The 21,621-nt window shown below is 41.6% G+C and overlaps 1 protein-coding gene across 1 annotated transcript in view; it reads left to right on the plus strand.

Annotated features, from left to right (window-relative positions):
• The window catches only part of CCDC178 (coiled-coil domain containing 178), a 158,328-nt gene that overhangs the window by 120,028 nt on the left and 16,679 nt on the right, over positions 1-21,621 (plus strand). The window lies entirely within an intron of this gene.

Below are 21,621 nucleotides of genomic sequence, written 5' to 3' on the forward strand. Positions count from 1 at the left end.
CAGGGGGAAAATACACATCTACTTCTACAATGCTGATAATTCCTAAAGTACTTCCCAGTATTATTGCTGCAGAGAACAGCTCTACTTCTACTATACATTTTTACAGTGAAATTGTATTGTCTGATAGCTTACCAATAGCTATATTTAGCATTCATGTCCGGAACATAGATGTTCTCCACACAGGGATGGTATTGTGTGGTTTTCCCATTGTTGCTGTGGCTGCCAATACAGAGCAGCAGCAACTTGGTAGTTTCCTCACTCCAATCCTCTGTGATGCCCCCCTCTGTGCTACCAGGAGCCTTTTTCAGGATGTGCGTGGGGTTAATCAGCAATGGACATATCGTTAAAAGGTAAAGGTCCCCTGTGCAAGCACCGGGTCATTCCTGACCCATGGGGTGATGTCACATCCCGACGTTTCCAAGGCAGACTTTGTTTGCGGGGTGGTTTGCCAGTGCCTTCCCCAATCATCTTCCCTTTACCCCCAGCAAGCTGGGTACTCATATCGTTACAGCAATATAATCTTATAACAATCTGTCAGGTTCTCTGAGTTCCCAGATTTAATGTTTTAAAAAAGATACGCATGAAGCCCCTTTCATTGTGGAAATAGAAGGGGAAATGAAAGAGGCTAGAAACTTTTATTAAAAATGAAAGCTTGGACTCCAAAGAACCTGACAGATTGTTATAATATTATAATGCTATAGTGACATGTTAATTACCATTTTTTTAAAAGACCTCCAGTAGCCGGGGTGCAATGGCTGCTGCAGAGGACTGGAACAGAGAAAATGGTACCATTATGATCAGGACTAGGAAGATACGGGCTTTCCTGTTAGCTTGGCTACCACTCTGGCTTTGCTGCAGTCTTTCCCAAAACACCACAGCAAAGCAGGTTTGGAAGAGATCACAGGAAAGATGCAGAAACCTAGGAGGTATGCAGAAGCACCACAATGCTGTGGGAAACATGCTTCCCAATGGCATCCAATGGCAAACATCCTGTGTTACCTTCCTTCTAAGTAGCATGTGCAGCTGCTAGTTGATTCCTCAACCACACTTGTTTTAGATGCTGGAAGAGGTCTACAGGCTGCCTGCTTCTAGTGGTCACTGGCCAAGAGGTGCAACTATATGGATTGGTACCTGCATTTGCCTAGAAGTCCAGAAACTGACCTTCAACACTGCCTGTCCAGGTCAATGGGAAAAGATAAACCAGATACGCTTGCGATGTGTGTGCAGTGTGGATGGAATATGGACTCTCCTTTCTTTGCTATCTAGAGGAAACTGGATAAAGAATTACCACTCAATGTCTTCATCCCTCAGAGCAGCAATTTATTCCAATGGTGCAGATAGTACCCCAGTAGTTTACTGCAGTAGTAGTATAGAAGTAAACTGCTCCTGTCCCTTGAGGGTGCATGCAAATACAGCCAATATCAATTTCTGATGTTTCTACATTTTTTTACAAATAGGCTTGTTTGTATCACTGTCTTTCTAGAAATATTTATGCAAGGCAAGTTATCTGTTTGTCTGTCGATGAGCATGAAGAGATTACATCCCTTTTACATATCCATCTGAAACTAAGCAAAATATCTAACTTTATTTTCCCCCTCCCTTTTCTTTTCTTTTAATAGCCTGTCTTGGTTCTCTAGTTATAGCACAGATGCACCTAAAGTTTGCTAGAAACATTTGCCATTAGCTTCCTTTAAAAAAAATTAAATTTGAGGATAATCCTACCTCCAGAGCTTATTCTGTTCCTGGCCATTGACTGTGACAGTGAAAGGCTCATCTGAAAGCACTGGAGCGTCCCATCTAAAAGCATAAAACATATTACATTTCATGAAAAAGCTAATTCAGATTGTTTAATTCTGGTAATATTGCCTCTGTCACCTTCAAAATCAAAATGTTCTTTCCTGTTATTATAAAGAAAACAACCAAATTGCTTAAAAACCCATTTGAATACACAGCTGCCTTATGTTGCATACTAATTTGATTAAAACGTTTGTGCCTCACCAGCATTTTGTATAAAATGCACTGGTAAATCTAACAAAAACCGTACAAATATTTGACTAATTCATCAATGCAAAAATAAAAAAAGACACAGTGGCCAATAAATACCCCTGGACAGAGCAAAATCATGTTGCATTAATGGAAGACACTAAACTGGTTGTCTTGCTGTATTTGTTTGCTCACAGCTATGGGCATTGTGCCAACCTCATTGAAAATAACTGCATTAGTCAAGTGGATCGAAATTATTACTACACAGAGTCCATCTCAGCTATTGCTTTTGAAACATTTTGTAAGCCTTCACTAGAAGATGTTTGTTTGAACAGTAAGCTTTGCGTAAATTCGAGTCCACTTTGATTTATCACCTTTTAAAAACAACCATCTTTCCCATTTTATGTGGTGTGTTTAAGCTTTCCTAGACATAACTATAACATTGTATGGTACCTTTATAATTATACACATTTTTCTTTCTCCTGAACATCCACCATAAAATTGGACATGGAGAGTTAAATAGATTTCCTTCTTCAAGGCAGAGTTACACTTGCCCCATATCTGGGACTGGAGGGAAGTTCCAGGGGCTAATGTTTACTGGGGTTGGTTCCTTTGAAGGAGATGCATGATGTCATTGTAGGGTATTTGTTTTATTTGCAGGTATACAGGTGGAGGCACAAAGGCCTCCTGGGCAACAGTGCTATCTCACATCAGATTTCTAGCCAGAGAGAGACCCTGTCCCATCTAGATGCTTCATTCAACTCTCATAACTATGGTTCCTACTTCTCCTTTTATCTGTCATTCTGTTCTCTCCAAAAATCTCTCTGTGTGTCACAAACCAGCATCCAAAGACTACCATGCTTTCCTTTAGCTCAAAAGGCTGTCCCCAATCTCCCTAACAATGGATAGAGTTCTTTCTTTCTAGTCTTTCTGACCCCCGCTCATTGAAGATTGCTGTTGGAACACTAGATGGCAGGGGCCTTTTATGCAAGGATGTTTCCCTTGTGGTCACCCCTCTGACTGCTTCGGGGCTTTGCTTTGATGATGCATGGCTTTTCCAACCGTCAGAGGTCACCTCACTCTTCCTGAGCGTTTCCGCATGTTTTGCTCATGTTTTCTGGATGCTATTTCAGCCAGCATCCAGAAAACGCTAGCAAAACGCGTGGAAACGTGTGGGGAGAGCAAGGCAACCTCTGATGGTTGGAAAAGGCATGCATCATCAAAACAAAGCCCCAAAGCAGTGGAGGGGGCATTTACCACAAGGAAATGGCCATGCATAAAAGGTCAGTGTGCTATAGGGAAAATTTCCATTCTGTTAGTTCTGGATGGAAATAATGCTTTGTGTAATTAATTTTTATTGTTGAACCAGACTTTCCACATTGCAGCTGAGCAACATTTTAAAAATAAGATCTATGAAATAAGTAGAATTCATTTTGTTCTATGTTGGCTGTGATTTTAGAAGGAATATCTGCCACCCTAGGGCAGACTATTCATTGGGCGTTCCAGAATTTTTTCATTCATGTAGAATAAACAAAGCACTCTGGGCATTAGAATTCCAAGAATTTCATTTGTGGCAAATATCAGTTTTCAGCCAAAAAAAAAAAAAGTGGTTTCTTTTTTTTAATGTAAATATCTGTGATAAAGTTGTTAGGTTTTTTACACAGGTTGGTTCTAGGGAAATGTTTGTAAATCCTTTGATAGACTTTTGAGGTTACAATTTCTTTTTATAGAGAGCTGATTGGACTGATAGGAACTATTTGGGCAAGTAGAGAGACAACAGGAAGGATTAGGATTTTTAAAAAAACATCTTCTTGGGGAAATATATCTTTATAGTTTAATCACATTTTATTGCTGTGTTTGTGAAATTCCATATTCTGTTATTAATATTCAAGTATTATTTTATAAATAATATTTCACACACAAAATTATTGTCACTGAGTTCAATTCTGTGTTATGTATTCTGGCCCTACATTTGCAATATCACTAACAGCATGTTTCATGGAAATGTATGTTAGGGGAGGATCCATAGAGTCCACCCTCCAGTGGAGCAATTTTCTCCATGGGAACTGAGCTCTGTCATCTAGAAATCAGTTGTAGTTTTGGGAGGTCTCCAGGTCCTACGTGAAGGTTGGCAACACTGGAGAATGGTAACCCATGGGTGACTTGATACCACCCAATTATTACAACTCAACTAGGCCTAGCTGCTTGCTACTGTACAGCAGAAGCCACCCTATGAAAGCCAGTATAATGTAGCAGTTAGAGCTTCAGAGTAGGGTTTGGGAGAGCCAGGCTTGAATCTCCATCTTGCTGTAGAAACTCACTGGGTGATTTTGGACCGGTCACATAATTTCAGCCTAACCTGCCTTACAGGCTTATTGTACACATAAAAAGGAGGAGAGAAGAAGGATATAAGTTGTTTTGGTCCACACTGTGAAGAAAAGTAGGGTATGAATGAAATGAATAAATAACAAATATAGCTGAAGATGAGAGGTAGATAAAAGGTAGGTTGGTGAATGACTGAGAAGGAGAGAATGAAGCAGGGAAAGAAGAGAGTATATAGGGGTTGCCTGGAGGAGGGAAACAGGCAATAGTGTCTTGAGGGGGATACAGGGGGAAGTGAGGGCCCCCCCACAAGTCCTTGAGGGCTCCTACCATGCAAGTGGGTCTAGCCCAGTGGCCACCGCCACAGAACTGGGCCTTAGTTTTCCTAGGTAGAGGCTACTGGCCGATGGAGGGAAAGCTGAAGACAGAGGGGCAGATAAATGTAAGTTGGCTGTTGGGTGGGAAGGAGAGAAAGAAGCAGGAAAAGAGGAGAGGCTATAGGGGATGGCAGGAAAGGAAAAGAGGAAATAGTGGGGGAGGGGGAAAAGAGATGCCTCCTGCAAGTCCTTGCGGGTTCCTGTTTGTGATATTCTAACGCTGACTTTAAAAAATGCAAAAGCCCTGGTGGCCTGTTGGGGTGGGGGGGGTTCACCGCTTCCAAGTGACTAACTTCAGCAACTCCATCCCATTATAAGTAGACAGTGGTAAAAATATTTTCTGTAAATCAAACTTGTTATATAAAGGCAATTTATATTAAATATAGCTATTGATAATAAAAATGATCTCTTATTTTTGTGTTTTAGTATTTATATAAATGTCCAACATCAACACTTTAAACCTAATAGCAAACACTGATCTAAATAAAAGGTGACATACACATACAGTTTTACTAAAGTATAAAACGTTTTTTAAATAATGTGTTGAAAGAAAACAGTAAACAAATGTATTACAATGTGTTATTTTTAATGAAGGAAAGAAGAAACAAGTCCTGAACATTTTCCATGTTAATTATTTTTGCTTAGAAGCTCTTCATCGTACCACTGACCTATTTGGTCATGCCCAAGCTAATCATGTCTAAACCTTTCCCAGTGGGAATGAGCTTATTCACTTCCTGTATTGCAAAAGTATCAACTAAAACTCAGTCATATATGCCCATCGCCTGATCACTGCAGCCGTCATAGCCATCCTCTCCAGCAGTGAGACCACTGCAGTCTGAATCATGCCCATGAGATTCGGTGTCAGAACCCATCACTTCCTGTTGTCATTTTTCAACTCCGTTCAGTTGTTTACACATTAAATTATACCAAGCTCTGTTTGCAAAAGCTCTCTTTCCTCCCCTCCTCCCTCCTTTTTTGTTTGCAAGGAACTGGTTTGTCATACTGAAATGGAGTTTATGTGCAGTAACAGCCTAATAACCCAGCAACTTTAGTCACTTATTAAAGTCAAGCATGTGTCTTTGTTTCATGTTGCTAATGATGTGGAACCATAGAGGCCCAAGTATATTTCGCCTGGACGGTGTGGAAGCGAATGCTGAGAGCTCATTACTTGGCTCCCCATTGGAATCCTGCAGGCTTCTGCTCATTGAGGAGACTGTGGGGGCTTTGACAGAATTATTATACTGAATATTTTTAGACTCATTAACTATATCACCAAAGCAAAACATCTCTTCCTTAGATGCAAATGGTTGTAGATTCTGTAGCTTTGCTTTACTTATTGCGGAAAAAAAGGCCGAAGCTTGAAAACAAGTTAAAGAAGGGACTTTCATGCCTGAATGTTTGAATTTGTAACATATACTCAGCATGCCTAAGCTCCTTTCTACTCATTTCAGCCACTCATGTCTAAGTACTTTTACAAAAAAAGCCCATGTTCAATTTTATAAACTTAAAGCTGTACTTGGAGAATATATAATTTTGAAGATACTGCTCAAGTTTATGATAAATAGGGTAGGGAGGTTCTTAAAATTGCACTGGTGTCATTTGATTAAAAATGGAAAACACATGTGTAATGTTTAAACAATTGAACTTAAAAAAATAATGGTTTACGCTTGTATCCTGTCCTTCATCCCTGGAGCTTGATTCTCCTCTCCCACATTTTGCCTCTTGATTCTCCTCTCCCACATTTTATTTCTGACAACCCTGTAAGGTAAGTTAGGCTGAAAGAGAATGACTGGCCCATGGTCATCCAGTTTGCTTCATGGCAGAGCAGAAGTTTGAATCCTCTCAGATCCTAGTCTAACTCTAACCACTATGCTACAATGCCTCTCAGTTCAAATACTTCCTGGTACTTAGAGTTGAAGAACTAAGCATACTAACTAAAGTAATTCAACAACCATATATTCTGGTTTTTTATTCTGTACAAATATTCTAATACATGTATTATGCAGTATTTAAAATCACGCTTCTCATAGCCATCTGTTTATTCTACTCAAACTGAGTCGTTTAAAGATGAGAAGAGAGATAAATGTTGGGCTGCTCTGCAATTGGTTTGAGCAGACATTAAACCTATTTTATTATAAATTCTTGTTATTTTAGAGCTAAGAGGTATTCAAGGAAAAATTGATTCCTTAAAATTGCATTTATGGCTCAGTTTCTTCGAAGAGTTTGCTTTTAACTATTGAGTTTTTCACTGCTTCACATTTTCTTGCTTTGGTGTAGATGGTTCCTTGTGTTGAACACCCAGCCTACTTTTACATACAATACATCCAATATAAGTATAGGAGATATTTGAACTGTAAGGAGCCTTTAAGAAAAGTAAATAATACATTTAAACCCTCTTAACTTGAGTAATTGTGCTAGATTTCTGTTCAAGAAAAATTTTGATGCTATTTTGATATTAAGGAGGAAACACAGGGCTTGTATTTGTGGTTCACTTGTTGTGCTAGCTTTCTTTGACAATGGTGACAGTGCCTTTATACGTCAAGAAATTCTTCTCCCTTCTGTGCCTGCCAGGGGTCCTAGAGGGAATACTTTATACTAGAATCATGTTTCCCTTTGGGATTTTACCATTAAAAGAGCAGTTCTGATCAGTAGCCCATTGTCAAACAGTTCTTGTAAAATATTAAAGAAAGAGTTGAAAACCTGTCAGATAAATAAAATATTGAATTGAGCTATGGGTTCTCATCAGAAGAGGGCAACGTCTTTGTTTTCCCAGTGAACCAGCAGTTTAATTCTTAATTGATACAAAACATTTGTGGTTTACAAAACATATTTTTGATAAGGAAGGAGCATTGGCATGGGAAGGGGATGTAGGACAATTTCATCGTATCAAATCAATGACATTTTGTTGCAAAATATTGAGTGCCCACAGGAGCAGGGTGATCTTCTCTTTGGTCTTTTATGCATGAGTATTTTGACTCACTTTTGCCCCTGGACTGACTTGATAGTTCCTTGGAGTTATGCATGAGTTTTCCGTCCCTCAGAGTTGACCTCGCACCCACCCCACATTTTCTCTGGGTCTTGCCAATGCTCTTTTAACGCAATTCTTAGTTATTTTCTGAGATCAACCTGAGTCAAATTGTCACCATTACTGTGCATAAGCCAAAGCACGGGTCTCTCTACCCACAGCCCCACACTCCCCCATTCTTGTGTTTCCTCCTCCCATTCCAGCCAGCCTCCAGCCATCCCCTCCATGAAGCCCCAGGAAGCCATTGATACCTGAGAGGTAGGCAGCCATGTGGCTGCTTACTTCTCCGGGCATCCTCTTCCAGGTTCTTTTCTTTTGAAATGATGACTTATCATCAATTCGATTAAAATATAATTAAAAATGAAGAGAGAGGCAGCCAAGGCTAAGATCCAGCTTTCCCCCACCACCCCCAGATAACCCACCTCCCAAGTGTGGGGGATGGGGAGCGTCGGATCTTAGCCTTGGCTGCCTCACTCTTCATTTTTAATTATATTTTAATCAAATTAATGATAAATCATCATAGCAAATTTTTAAAAAGGCAGAGTGCACCCGGAGAAGTAAGCAGCCACAGGGCTGCTTACCTCTCCAGTCCCTGTTGATCACAGGGGACAGGATGAATCCTGCTGTCTCTGGAGCTGGTATAGAGGTGAAGGCAGTATTCCCAGAAGGGAGGGCATTCCTAGGGGGGCATCAATGATGTAAAAAAGCCTAGACTGCACTAACTTAGTTCTGGGTTGGTTTTCAAATTCATTCTTTGATTCTAAAGAGCAGTTGTGGGGTGCCCGGATTTGGGGATTAATGCTTCCTCTGTGCGAATTCTCCAGTACAGCTTCCCTTCTCACCCCACCCCAGTCTCCAATTTAATGGGAAAAGAAGACATACATTGCTCAGGGTGTGCTGATGAGGGAAGTGGTACAAAGGAAGAGTTAAATCCCCCTTGCCCAGCACTGTAACTCTAATCTGGAATAGCCACTCTACCTTGGCTGCATTTTAGAGTCAATATATCTGTAAATCACTGATCTCCAACTTCTTTCTTAGCCATCACTTCTTGAAAGTGACACATGCCTGTGCAGTGACCAAGGGCCCAGTAAATGTCGGTTCTCCAGGATGTAACTAAAGAATGTTTGGTAAAGCATGCTACGCTTGGGGGCAAAGCCTAGTAGGACTCCACTGGAAGGGAACCAGCAGAAGGGAAGCCCCCTACCTCAAGTTGCAGGATTTACCCTCCATGGCAGAGGGTTTCCTTGTCTGATAATGCAAATGAAAACCCCTCTGGATGGACATAATTTATGGCAGGGAGCTGAGATACTCTCCCTCCCCCCAAACCGGACTTATCTCAGAAGGTCGAGTCCCAGGAATGGAAAGGTAATTTGGGATACTGGACTCAAGATCAATACTGATTCCTCTCCTTTGAAATAACTATGACTCAGACAACCTGGCCAATAATGAGCCTGAATCTTTTCAGCCTGTCTAGGCAACATTAAGCTGCTGATGGTACTGAGTCTACCCTTACTCCTTAATCTGAGTAAATGAAAGCCTCACACATCTTTAAATCTGTGAAAATACATCTCTTCTCATGACTGCTGATTTCTCCTTCTCCCTTCCACCTTCCTTTTGTGTCCTTTCATCATTCCTAAAGATCTTGGTGTGTTTTTTTACTGGAAACCTGGACCTCAGAATCAGAATCAGATTTATTGGTACGGCATATGCCAATAAAACATTTGTATCACCTATACATGAGATAAAAGATTACATAGATTTTAAAAGACAATACCTAGGATCCGATTTTTAAGCAGCACCATCTTTTAAGGCACTTTACATATTTATCATCATTATCAACAACAACAGCCCCTTATTAGCAATTAGTTTTGCTCAAGAGCTTATTTAAGAAGGAATTAAAAGAGTGGTGGGCCACACTCAGTTATTTCCCCTGCTGCCAAATCCCATAGCTACTGTTGACACCTTTGTGTGCCGTAATTTGCCTTTTGATTGGCAACTGGGAGCCAAACACTACCCCTGACACAGCCAGATTTGGCTGAGGACCTTTTAGTTGTTAATCCCTAGAATTCAGTATCAAATATCTAAAAACATTATATCAATTTACAGATGTTTTCATATGAACCTTGTTCATTTATTGGAAATTAGTGTGTGTTAAATTGTTTCACTTAGCTAGGAAATATGTATGAGCCATCTGATTATGAGCTGCATTATGCTTTTAGAAATTTTCACTAGAAATTATGTCAACTTCAATGTGACTCTGTTGTGACAGGTCCAGGAAAAACTATAACATATATTAGGATTCTAGAAAGTCACTTATATATCACTAGCACATCAGTAAAGAATTATTAAGCTTTAAAACTGAGTTTTAGATTCAGAGAAAAGTATTGCAGGAGAGGATATTTATAAAATTAGATTAATCCATGCCCGTCCATCAGTGCTACATAAACCACAGATTTACAAGTTAGCATGAAAATATAACAGTGATCTAGTACAAGAACTTGTCAGGAGGAAGGAGGAACAGTGTCAACTGACAGAAATATAAAATGGGGAGATACTAAAGGAAAATTGGCAGAAAAAGTCATCGGAATTTTACAGATATTTTACAGATATTCAGAACTCTTAAGTGCAGAAAATTGAGGATGATGTAGCAAGGGTGACCCAATTTATTGGCTCTCTAAGCTGTGAGCAATACACTTGAGAAGCTTGAGAGTTACAAAGCACGCATAACCTTTACACGTTACATATTCTCAAAAAAGGGAGACTTTTAAAACTTTTGGAGGGCTTACAAAAAAGGGAGATTGTCTGAAACTCGTAATCAAAAGAGTTTCCGTCTAGACATTAGGAAGAATTTTCTAACAGTTATAGCGGTTCCTCAGTGGAACAGGCTTCCTCGGGAGGTGTAAGCGCTCCTTCCCTGGAGGTTTTTAAGCAGAGGTTAGATGGCCATCTGTCAGCAATGCTGATTCTATGACCTTACGCAGATGATGAGAGGGAGGGCACCTTAGCCATCTTCTGGGCATGGAGTAGGGGTCACTGGGTGTGTGTGGGGGAGGTAGTTATGAATTTCCTGCATTGTGCAGGGGGTTGGACTAGATGACCCTGGTGGTATCTTCCAACTTTATGATTCTATGTATTGAACTTTATGTAAATTTGCCCCCATTCTATGACTGGTGGGCTTTGCTGAGGGGAGCTGCCATTCCCACAACCCAGCTGATAAGGGGCCACCTTGTAGGGTTGCCATCCTCCAGGTACTAGTTGGTGATCTCCTGTTATTACAACTGATCTCCAGTTGATAGAGATCAGTTCACCTGGAGAAAATGGCTGCTTTGGCAATTGGACTCTTTGGCATTGAAGTCCCTTCCCTCCCCAAACCTTGCCCTCCTCAGGCTCTGCCCCAAAAACCTCCTGCCTGTGGCGAAGAGGGACCTGGCAACCTTACCACCTTGCCTCTCTCTGCTACACCTGCTCATCCAGGAAGCATGGCAGGAGAGAAAGGCCAACCTCTCCATCAGCTGTGATGGGGGCAGCAACCCAGTTACTGCATGCACTTGTTTCCGCTGCATGAATCTTGGTTGACCCAAAAATGCAAAGGGAAAGTGACTGAAATTCTCTGGCCTGTATTTCCTGGACTGGGAGAGAGGCATGGAAGCAATGCCAGAAGCCATGGTGGGTGTGGCAACATAACCCTACGAAGCTAGTGAGAAGAGAAGATACCGTATATACTCGTGTATAAGCCGAGTTTTTCAGCCCAAAAAAAGGGCTGAAAAAGCCGGCCTCGGCTTATACGTGGGTCAATACGGTAGAGGAGGGAGGGGGGAGGAGGGCGGAGGGAGGGGGGAACTTACCGCAGCCGCCATTGCCGCCGCCGCCGCCATTGCCGCTGGGCTTGCGCGGCTTTCCCCGGCCAGGAGCGCCCTGTGAGTGCCTCCTGCGGCCGTGGGAAGGCCGCGCCGCCGCTGCTGCCGGGCGCGCCCGGCTCCCTCCGCCCAGAACGGGCCTGGGGGAGCCTCCTGCAGCCGCAGGAGGGCCGCGCGGCCACCGCCGCCAGGCGCGCCCGGCTCCCTCCGCCCAGGACGGGCCTGGGGGAGCCTCCTGCGGCCACCGTCGCCAGGTGCGCCTGGCTTCCTCCGCCCAGGACGGGCCTGGGGGAGCCTCCTGCGGCCGCCAGAAGGTTCGCCGCCGCTGCTGCCGGGTGCGCCGGCTCCCTCTGCCCAGGACCGGCCTGGGGGAGCCTCCTGCGGGGGACCCGCCGCCGCCGCCTTCGCCGGGCCTGGAGTGAAGGTAAGTTTTTTGGGGGAGGGGTTATAAGCCGACCCTCAACTTATACGCGGGTGCCTAATTTTTCCCCATTTTTTGGGAGAAATTAGGCACCTTGGCTTATACGCGAGTCGGCTTATACATGGGTATATACGGTAAAGGTTGGTGGAAGGAGGACACCTCAGGCTGGCTGGATAATTTCTTTTTGGGTGGGGGGTCATCTTATATTCAGGGTCATCTTCCCTTTGGGTAAATATGGTATAGTAGACTCCACCTTATAAAAATAACAGCTCCCTACTTATATCACTGCTACAGCTAGAAAAGGTGTTAGCAGAGGGTTAACAAATCTAAAGCCATTCAAATGTCACTTATTAACAGTTTTTAAATACTTTCAGTGATTTGTTGTGCTTGGCCCTCAGGAGGGATAGGAGGTGGTGAAGCTGGCTGTTTTGCCTGTATCTCTGTTAAGGGACTAGCTTCCCTTCTTTATTCCCCCTTTTGAGGAGAGAGCAGGTAGCTCTCACTGATTCTCCCCCCATTTCTGCTGTCAGGAGCATAAGGAGCCAGGAAAGGAATTCTCCTGATCTATAGCTTGTTGAGGATTAAATAGGTGCTACATTTTCCATCTGCTTTCCTCACCCGTTGTGAGTGATTTGGGTCCCTCCCAGATAGGAAGTTTCTACATATGGGTAAAGTTGCTGGGCTCCTGCTCGTGTCTGCCTATCCACCTGACCTGGTGTAGTAAGATCACTATTGATTGGTGCAGGTGTGGGTTAAAAGAACAGATAGCGCTATCATGAGCATTTTTTTAATGTTCTACAAGATCTTGTGAGATCATGGTTGGCATCCTTTGATTGCCTGGCAACCCATGCATTGTGGAAAGAAGAAATGATTGACAAGGAAGAGGAAAAGTGGCAACAGGGCACTAGAAGTGGAGAAAGCGGTGATGGGGATAATGTGGCAATGACGTGATGACAGTTGGGGTGGGGTGAAGACTTTGGCAACAGGTGGGGGTGGAGAATGTGATGACAGTGGTGAGAAAGTGGAGACGGGAAGGGAGTGGTGGGAAGAAGTGCAATGGACAAGTGGTAAGGGAGTTGGGTAGATAAAATGGTGATGGGGAGCAAGCAAGGGAGGACAAAATGGGGACCAATAGAGCGGGACATGATTTCTCTCTTCTTGGGAGCCAGCATGATGTAGTGGTTAGGAGTGGCGGACCCTAATCTGGAGATCCAGGTTTGATTCCCCGCGATTTGATTCCCCATTGATTTGATTCCTCCACATGAAGCCTAATGGGTGACCCTGGGCTAGTCACAGTTCTCTCAGAACTCTCTCAGCCCCACCTACTTCCCAAGGTGCCTGTTGTGGGGAGAAGAGGGGATTGTGATTGTAAGCCACTTTGAAACTCCTTAAGGTAGAGAAAACAGGGTATAAAAACAACTTAAAAGAATGTTCATGGGTTGCTGATGCTGACCAGGTGATGGGGGGCAAGTCTGGGTTGCACATGCATTCCCCTTCCCCCCCCCATCAATTGGCTGGCAGTGGTACTAGTGAGAGCCTTACAGTACTCAGCTCACTGGCCATTCTTTCAGCTCCAAGCTTCCCTTCCTCAGCCACCACTGGCCAGCTGACTGGGAGTTCTAGTTTTGGAATCTCTCCAAACCCAGAATCCCATTCAGGAAGCCAATGTTGGTGAGGGGGCAGAAAACTTGGATAGTAAGCATATCCTGTGCACTTTGTGCTCCAAGCCCCTCCCCCAGGGTACCCGAGGATGACTGGAAAGTGTTGGTGTGAGAAAGCAGCCTCCCCTTTTACCACTTGCCAGCCATTCTTGGAGCTCTGAGAGCCTGCCTGCTGTGACAACCCCAGTTGGCATGCTGTCAAAGCCCCAAGGATGCCTGAAAAGGGGGAAGCCAGTTATTTTTAGCATGCCCAATGATGGCTGTAAAGCTGAAACTGTTCTAACCTTTGCAGTCAGCCTTGGGCAACTGAAAAACAATCAACCATTTGCAATATTTGTATCCTCTAATACTTGTCTGACAAGAATGTGCAAAATCATTTAAGAACGGTCTCATGAATATCGGGCAGGTCTCACCAATGTAATATCAACACTTTGTGATCAGTATATCAAACATAAAATATTTGTCAGGGTGAGTAGGATACAGTTACCACATCAGTCTTTCTTTAGCACATTTGTTTGAGTCAGTGAGCAATTCTAATGGCATATCCAGATTGAAAGTCAGTTATAATATGCTAAGTAGCTATACACAATATAGTAAGAATATAGTCCAAGTGAACAGAGAGTGCAGAGTAACTATTACCATGATGATTCCAGAGAGGCATCCACGTTAGTTGGTGGCAGCAAAAATAAAGAGGAGAGCAGTGGCACTAGACCACAAAATCTTTTGCAGGGACACAATCTTGTTAATTTTCAAAGGGGCACTAAGCTCCTGTTTATTATCATAACACTGTGTGCAAAAAAACCCCCTGGCCTAACACTGGTCATTTACGCATGGGTGCTTTCACTCACATTCGCCCCCACTCTGACTCGGTTGTTCCTTGGAGTTATGCATAATGTTTCTGTCCATTAGAGATGACCTCACGTTCAGACCATGCAAATCCCAGGTCTTCCCATTGCTGTTTTAAACCAATTCTTCGATCTCTCCTGAGATCAGCCCGGGTGAAGTCTCCATGCATAAGCCAAAGCATGGGACACGGAAACTTGGGGGGGGGTGACTTTTTCTCCCAGTAAGCACCACAGCCAATTCCAAAGCAGTGTGTCAAGGGGTGAGGACTCAAATGCTTTCTCAGACTCAAATCCTGCTTTCTCAGAGTTCTTTCTGAGCAGAAGAAAGGATTTTAAAAACGAGGCTTGGGTTTCTCCCCCCCCCCCCAATTTCTTTCAGAGAGCTCCGTTTTGGTTTTTACATGCTTTTTAACACGGTCCTTGGGTTTCCGGGGGGGGGGATGGACTTTTCTTTCACAATAAGTACTACAGCCAATTACAAAGCAGCATTTTAAGGGATGGGGCGATGCTTCCGGATTTGAGCTTAGTGACTTTTGCTGGTGCATAGCTATTTTGGAATTCACAAGAGAAAAGTGTGGGTTGAGCGAGCATGGAACCCCAGGTAAAACTCCACGACCACTATCTCCCAAGATTGGAGATGGGACAGTAATGAGCCTTTGGGTGAATAACTTCAGTGTTTTGACTGAACAGCACCTTGTCCAAAGGAAGCACTGACAATACTAGAGTCCACTAGCAATTTTACCTGCATACAGGTAATGAGCTGAGTGCTCATTGCCTTCAAGTTCTCCCTTCCACATTGGAGGGCAATATACATTAAAATTTATTCAAACAGTCAAAGCAAAATTCAGCCTCTCTTACTTCAGACTATAACTGTTACTTCATGATGCATACCTGTTCTCTCCAGGATCAGAGGAGCATGCCTATTATACTAGGTGCATTGGAACACAGGCAGGATAATGCTGCAGTCGTCTTGTTTGTGGGCTTCCTAGAGGCACCTGGTTGGCCACTGTGTGAACAGACTGCTGGACTTAATGGGCCTTGGTCTGATGCAGCATGGCCTTTCTTATGTTCTAACTATATCCCAAACGGAGGCGAGCATGAGTTATCTTAGAGCCTTGTATACCTGAACTGAAAAGGAAAGAAAAGAAACCTGGGAGCTTCAGTCATGCAAATTCCAGCAGTGCATCTGTTATGGCCCTAAGACTGCACTTTCCAAATTCTATAGCAGTAAAGATTTAAAAGACTGGTTAATTTCAACATACGTCAAGCATTCCTTGTGCTCTGACTTGTGCCTTCCTGCTGTGTTCATCTTGGTTCTGTGTAAATGAGAAAGGCTCACATCAGTGTTCATGCTTAAGTTCAACCAGTGCCTGTCCAATTTTCTTCTCTTGTCCACTCCCACCTTTTCCATTAAGGGAAAATTAATCTACCCTCCTGTCAGCTTTTTTTCCTACCCATTTTTACTCGTTACAGACCCAACCAAATACAAGTCTTCTCCATTTAACCCACTGGAAACGTCACTTCCTTAAAGCCAGTGTATTTCTCAGTAGAGATAAACAAGAATCCCCCAAATTGCCCATCCAACCAACATCCAGTATTTCACCGTCTTCAGTAGCTGCCTTCAGTGCCCCCTTTTTGCTGTTAGCAACAAGGTACATGAAGAGCATCAAGATAACAACTCTGATGAGACTGTATTTGTACAAAAAGCTGCAAGTGCGAATGGCAAACAAGAGGAGGGCCATGCTTTAGTGAACATGCTGTGCATAAAGAAGGTTGCAAATTCAATGCTTGACAATTAAAGAATCTCAGATAATTGACATTGGGGGAGACTTTTTTCTGCCTGAGCACATAGGCAGCTGCTCCCATTCAGAGTAGACAATGGTGAACTATCCATCTTATTTTTATCCTGCCTTCCTCTGAGGAGTTCAGGGTGGCATGCTCCATTCTACCGAACCCCCTCTTATTCTCACAATAACCCCAGGAGCTAGGTTAGACTGAAAGAGAGTAACGTACCCAAGATTACCCACTGAGTTTCATGACTGAGTAGGGGTTTGAACCTGGTTCTACCCACTACACGACACTGGCTTTCTCAGTTGATACACTGATAGTCTTCAACTGTCCTGTCTGTAGGTTCACTCTTGTAATTCCTTGTACTTCCTGAGTCTGTGGTTCAGGTAGTGATCCGTGGGAACATGCCCTTGGCCTAATCTTTTATGTGATAATAAAGACCTGTGATAAAAGAAAAATCAAAGGTGAAATCAGAACAATTTCCTTGCAGTCTTCATAACCCATGTCATTAGGTTTGGGTGTCTCAAGAAAAAAAGGGGTACTATGAAGTGTGTATAAGTTTGAGAGTGCTCAAATTGCATTGATGTTAATATTAATGCATTGATGTTAATATTAATATCATTATGCCTTTTTTAATATTATGTGGTCAAGAAATTCTGTAAATGCAGTTATCTCATAATGATAAGATTCAGTCTTCAAGAAATCATTGAAGGAAGGAAGTTTGTGTGTGTGTTCATGTGACTATATTGTATATGCCCTTGTTTTGCTGGTGGCTTACAGAAAAGAGAGATCTATTGTTTAATTATTAAATACAAATATAGGCACAGTTGTTATTTAACTTAGATTAATTTCAATGAACATATATATCATTGTCTTTAAACATCAGACAGCTTCTTGTTAAATTTAACCTTGTTTGTTAATATAATTGTAATACCCGAGTAGACAGTGTCTCATGTGCTTTGGCATGATTTTGATAATGTTGAGTGCCATATTTGCTCTACTAATTACTACAATATCTTATTGATTTTCAACATCCTGCTTCATTTCTAATACATTTTGATTTTGTAAATGGTACACATCCCTAAAATTAGATACCACAGTGCATTAAATTATAATTTCTCTTCTACTGTGAGATGTTTATCCTTTTGATTTTGGATGTACTTGTACCTAACAATAAGAATAGATTAAATAGATGATTGCTTTCCAGTAGAGACTAATTAGCTGACCGTAATAAAGGAATCTGGTGAATTTTCTTTGGAAGACTGAAAAGAAATGAAATTATATTTGTCACCAAATTAACTTTTATTATGCTCATACATTTTATTTTTTGTTCTGTTTAACCCAAAGACAAGAATCCTGACATTTTTTTCCTGATTTTTAACATTTTTAAATTGCCATGTGACACATATTCTCCCATTCACTTTGTCTTCCTCTTGGGGGAAAAAACATAATACCCGTTTCTGTTAATTCCTTAGAACTGGGTTAATTTTTTTTTCAACAGTTACCTTAACTTTCAGGACTAACAAACAGGAAGAGCTATGACAATCAGAACAGTCTCAATTAATTATTTCAAGTTCGCCTCAGGAGTTTTCTATTCCCTTTGGTCCTCTATTGCTGCCTTCCATTCCTTTCTTCTCTTAAGAGCTCAGATGTCTTAAAATGACTCAATGAATGAGGAATATAAGTGTCTCATCAGTAAATTATTAACTGCTCATAAAATATTATTGACACAGAACTGTGAGAAATGAAGAGATTCCAGGAAAGGTGCAGAAATAAACATATTTCAACTACTGCTGATGCCAGCCAATTAACCATTCCAATAATTATTAGCTGTCTGCTCATTATTGTCAATATTTGACAGCAATATTTGTGGTCAATAGAATGTCTTTTTGAAAAACACTCACTTGTACACAGGTTCGTAATTAAGAGGTTGATCTTTTAGCATCTTTGTTATAATCTACTCCTAGCCTAAGAACAGTGTTATGAAACTCATTTTAAGCTGTTCAACGTTTTATGTCGTTTTTATGCTCTGGTTGGGTTTTTAATGCTAGGCTTTGAAGAACTTTTACGTTTTTGTTATGTTTAATTTTCTAAGTGATTGAGCAGGTTCTCTAGAGAGGCTGCAAAAAAACGTTTCTAAATTATTAAATTAAGATATGTATGTGATGTAGGGTTGCCAACCTCCAGGTACTTTTATTTCTAGGCAAATCCAGCATTACTTCATGCTGTTGCCTATACTCAATAATAACACAACATAAATCCCCTATCTACCTAAGACAACCTAACATCACAAAACATACAAGGGAAAAGAATTGCAATTCAACAACGACGCGAGAGAGTCCAAGTAGTTGACAAGCAAACGCGTCTGCACCCATTCTTGACCACAAAGGTTCCAGATGGTGCCCGAAGGTCCTATTCCTCCTAGGGTGCAGGTAAGTCCAAGGGAGAGCCCATAGGCAAAACAATACAACACAAAGAGAACGTGTAGCCAGCTGTAGCACGTTTCGCTATGCTTCAACAGCTCATTCAATGTTTATAGGCTCCGAATGCTTGTCAATTTCACGTTTACTGCATGCTGTCGGATGCCTCCTGAAGCCCAACATGTGCTTCTATGAGTCCAAGATTGTAAAGCGTGCACCCTGTTTCTTCCATGGCATTCTGGCTGCTTTGGCCATTGGACTGTATGGCATTGAAGTCTCTCCCCTCCCCAAACCCTGCCCTCCTCAGGCTCCGCCCCAAAAATCTCCCACCTGTGGCAAAGAGGGACCTGGCAACCCTAACGTGATGGCCTACCTTTTAAAATTGAATTATGAGCTCTATCAGTCAGTAATTCCTAATTTAGCAGGAAAAAGAAGATCAAGAGCAGAGCTTCTTCCATCAGCCTGCCTGGCCCAATTGCTCCCTATCACTTCAACAGGGAAACAGAAGGAGCAAGATACATCAAGGCCCTTTCCTGGGCTTCTATGCTTTCACTAATTTGTAATATTGCTTTGTTACCTGCCTTTGGATTTTATTTTGAAAAAGAAAGCAATATAATATATAGTGAACTGGCAGAAGGAAATCTGCTGACTCACATCTGCTGACCCACCTCTTCACCCCACTTCTACACATGCAAGGGTCATTTGTGCACAGAATTTATGCACAATCTGAAGCCTTAAAAGACTGAGAGTATGGATTATATATATGGAAACCTTTACACTTCAAGTGCACAGTTGTAGATTTTATCCACATGGAACCCTGGAAAAGATGAAGAGATAAACGTTGGTGCAGAGTTATAGGCATGACATTTTTAGCTATGACATTTGTTATGCTTTCATTTCCATTTTTCATAACAGTCAAATAATTTTGTTTATTTGTAATTATTTTTTGGGGGGTGCTACTGTCCTAAATTCATTCTATATGCCCTTCTTCAGTATTTGAGCAGTCAATTGGGGAACATTTTTTTGATCTGTCGAAGGAAAAAGGGTTAATGAGAGTACTGAATAAAATGCATATCAGCAGATAACAATACCAAAATCTCTTTTCAACTCCTTTTCTGCCTTTCTGGACAGTGCTGTATCATACAAGACCAACATTTTTATTAATGTTGTTATTGGGAAGAAAGGTGAAGTATAATTGCAGTAAATAAACAAAAAAATTAAAGAAACAATGTTAAAATTAGAGATGCCCACCAATTATTACTGTTGTGATCACTTGTGAGCTTCTGTTCTATTTGTCTTGCCACTCCCTGACTTGAACAGCTGTCAAACAGCTCTGCAGCTGTGCAATATCTGGGGTTTTGGTGTTTCAGTCCTTCTGATTTGCAGCTGCTTTTGTATTAGTGCAGCAGGCGAAATAACATCGATATAACACGGACTTATCCGAATGCCAAGCAGTAAAACTTTTTTAAAAACACAGTGTTTATAAATACTGGCTGATTCACTGGTTGGCTCACTCTTTATTTAAACAAGTGGCTGCCAAGCACCATGTAGTGACAACAGGTCTGATGGGGGAGCCACATTAGGGCTCCCATTGGGCTGTGTGAAAATGTGCCTCCGTGAAATGTTGCTGACTGCAGTGTACTGTAATATGCAGAAAATATTCCACTGCAAGCAGGGAAGGGAAGGATGGGCAGGTGTGTAAAGAAGGGAGCAAGACTGTAATGCCCTTCCATCTGCTCTTCTTGATGGGAGATATGCCCGTCTCCCTTACGAATTCCGCCTCTGTCCATGTCAATCAGGAATGGTGGAAACGGTTGAACATGTTCTATTACACTGCCCATTTTATCAAGACATACGTAAAACGCTCATTGATCCAATTTTGTCTAGCTTCCCAGATAGAGACAGAGTTAGCTATACTACTTTATTATTAGATGATTCTGTTAAAGATATTACCTATCAGGTTGCGGGATTCTGTGCCAGACAGAAGAAGCTGTTATAATGACTTTTCATGTTAAACAGATTATTTTACCAAGAATTGATGTAACTAAATTTATGTTTTATTGAGCAAATTTCAGACATTTTGTTTTTAATTACTTATGATATTTCTTTTTGTGCAAGCTGGTCTTTGACCGTAATAAACAAATGATGATGATGATGATGATGATGATGATGATGAGCAAGACTGAGCAGGAAGAGTGGGCAAAACAGAACAAAACCTGAGGGAAGAGCAAAAAAAGCCATGTATTAAGTGCCGTCAAGTCGCTTCCGACTCATGGCAACCCTATGAATCAGTGTCCTCCAAAACGTCCTACTTTAACAGCCTTGATCAGACCTTGCAAACTGAGGGCTGTGGGTTCTTTTATATAGTCAATCCATCTCTTGTTGGGTCTTCCTCTTTTCTGGCTGCCTTCAACTTTTCCTAGCATGATTGTCTTTTCCAGTGACTCTTGTCTTCTCATAATGTGACCAAAGTACAACTACAACATACTAAAATATAAAATTGGCAAATTGAAATTCACCTCCTTCTTAGTAAGTTCAGATACTTCTCCTCATGCAGAGCTCAAGAGTACATAAAGAATTCAAATTTGGCTAAAAAGTAATCAATACAGTTGGGTCAATATACAGTTGAACAACTTTCTAATGTTCAAAAAGTTAAAACTAAAAGAAAATGAGTATGTTCAAGAAAATGTAGTGTTTTAATTAAAACATTATTTAATTGATTTTGGTGTTGTAATATTTAAAAACCACATACTTAATTGATTCAAAGAATAAGTTTTACCGAATTTTCTTTTAGCTTGAATAAGTAACCTAGGAATGATGGCAAGAATTGGTTAGGTACTGTAAAGAAGACAGTCCGTATTGGTTGCTACCTTTTATTTACAAGCATGTCAGGAGTCGCCATTGTTTTTAATGACTGCCAAA

This window comes from Euleptes europaea, chromosome 8 (genome assembly GCF_029931775.1).
Source record: "Euleptes europaea isolate rEulEur1 chromosome 8, rEulEur1.hap1, whole genome shotgun sequence".
In the NCBI taxonomy this organism is placed as follows: Eukaryota; Metazoa; Chordata; class Lepidosauria; order Squamata; family Sphaerodactylidae; genus Euleptes; species Euleptes europaea.